General features: G+C 38.2%; 1 pseudogene; it reads right to left on the bottom strand.

Annotated features, from left to right (window-relative positions):
* Nucleotides 1–6: 6 nt before the first annotated feature.
* On the bottom strand, nucleotides 7–1,732 carry LOC119644156 (annotated as a pseudogene).
* Nucleotides 1,733–2,076: the final 344 nt, after the last annotated feature.

Below are 2,076 nucleotides of genomic sequence, written 5' to 3'. Positions count from 1 at the left end.
ACGATATTGCTCTGTTTTTTTGATGCCTTTCAATCTAGGGAAATAAGGAGTGTTCAATTTTTGAAGTATACATATTTTATATGTTTCGAATCATATAGCTGTGCAAATTAATTGTAGAAAGAGTCTTCACATTGCCTTACCTATTACTATTCATGGCAAATGGCAATAATTCTCCCCTGGATGCCGCCGTATACAGTTCAAATATATTTTGTTGACATTGCACTTCATCTGTTTTATCCATGTCTTCTTTAGCGATTTTCCTCAAAAAATTTAATAACCAAGGCATATTTCGATGCAGATTGTGTACCATAGTGGTGTTGAGTGTTAACGGGAAATATCGCGATTTCTTATGTAGGCGATCAGGAGTTCGATGTAGTCCGTAGAACGCGTCCGCCAGGACCTTCGGATATTGAAGGAGGATCTTCCAAGCAAGAACGTGTTATTTGCAAAGAATGTATAAAGATTTCGCCACCGCGAGCAGATAACAAATGACTGGTGGTTTTTCCGCCTGCTTTTCTGTAAATATCAGATATTTTCAAAAGTTCTCAGATTACTAACCCTTTCGATCACCTTGGCATTTCCAGTAACACTGAACGACCGTTCAACAAAAAATTAGTCAAGCATGAACTCGGACGGGAGGTAACATTCACCGGAGTTACCCGATGTTGTGCTAAACACGGCGGACAAGCTGACATATCTGAAGCACCACAACCCCGCGGAGTGCACCATTTCAATGTTACAGTTTCGTACTCAGCTTCTTCTTTAATACTCGTGGGTAATAAAACTTCATTACCACATATAGCCGTATGAGCATTACGTGCATGAAGGATTTCCACATCATAATTAGCACTTGAATTGGCATTTTGTTCCTCTTTCATTGGGATTCCCGTAACCGTAGTACTGGCCAAATCATAGTGGCTCATTATAAGATGAGTTAGCTTATTAGAAATTTCCGGGGCACTAGTTGTGTGTATTGCCGTCGATAAGCAGCTTGATAAATCAATTTGCTTACGGTTTGTCACCAAAGTTTCTACATTCATCGGAACAACGTTAATTATGACCAAATGGCAATGATCTATACTCAATACTTCTTTTGTGTCATGGCTAATGTGTTCTGCTGCATTAATACATTATGGAAAATATCTTCCAAGCTTTTCATACTAGGATTATCACGCGCTGAAGTCACACAAATAACTCTGCCTTTGTTTGGTATTTTTTCGTTAGTCGTTATTGTGTTTTCCGCTGCCTGCGTCAACTTAAGCTGCTGCTCGGTTGGCTCAGCTAAGGCCTCTATGGCTGCTCGCAATCCATGCATAATCGAATAATCTGACGATTGTGTATTACGTTAGGGCACTCCTACTACTAAAGCCATGGCATTTAATACGTGCGATATATTTTGTGTGGCAAACTCCCAGGTATTCACAATATGAGCGGCAGTATCACTTACAATAAAACGTACCAATTTTCCACGATGAAATAAATCCCAAACAATACGACAATACTCAATTGAAGATTCCACAGAACAAGTCCATAGACTTTTGCTAAATTGCAAGCCTGATGAAGTGCTAGGAATTGCATCATTAGACGGTCCCGTTTTACCTTTAAGATAATCTTATGCTATGTAATCCTCACTACATATACTAAAGTATTGTGTGTGATCCAAAACAAAAATTGTTTTCTGGTTTAAGTCATACATGATGAGCAGTTAAGGCTTATAGTATTTTTTTTTTTTTGTTTGTTTAGAGATGGATTGGACCAGTTAAGTTAATGTTAGATCCATAATCCAGAAACGAAGTTGAGAGCGATTGATGAAAAAATTTAAGCATAGGTAGACTGATGTGGCAGAGTGTTCGCAATGAGAGGCTCTGTTCCGCTGTCTATCCATAAATCACCGTACTTGGTACTGTACTGTCAAGATCCGGCTAATAATGCCGATAAAAGAAAAAGTGTAGGCGATTCGTGATTGTAATAGAAATACTAAATTTAAAATTAGAATGAAAACTCAGCTGATTTGATAAAGGCAGTCAGTTGCTTCAAATGCCTAAAGTTACCAGCACGAAAAATTTCATATAGATT

Source organism: Glossina fuscipes, unplaced genomic scaffold, assembly GCF_014805625.2.
Source record: "Glossina fuscipes isolate IAEA_lab_2018 unplaced genomic scaffold, Yale_Gfus_2 93443, whole genome shotgun sequence".
Classification (NCBI taxonomy): Eukaryota; Metazoa; Arthropoda; class Insecta; order Diptera; family Glossinidae; genus Glossina; species Glossina fuscipes.
Note: the sequence above shows the minus strand (reverse complement) of the source record. Positions and strands in the feature narration are given on the sequence as shown.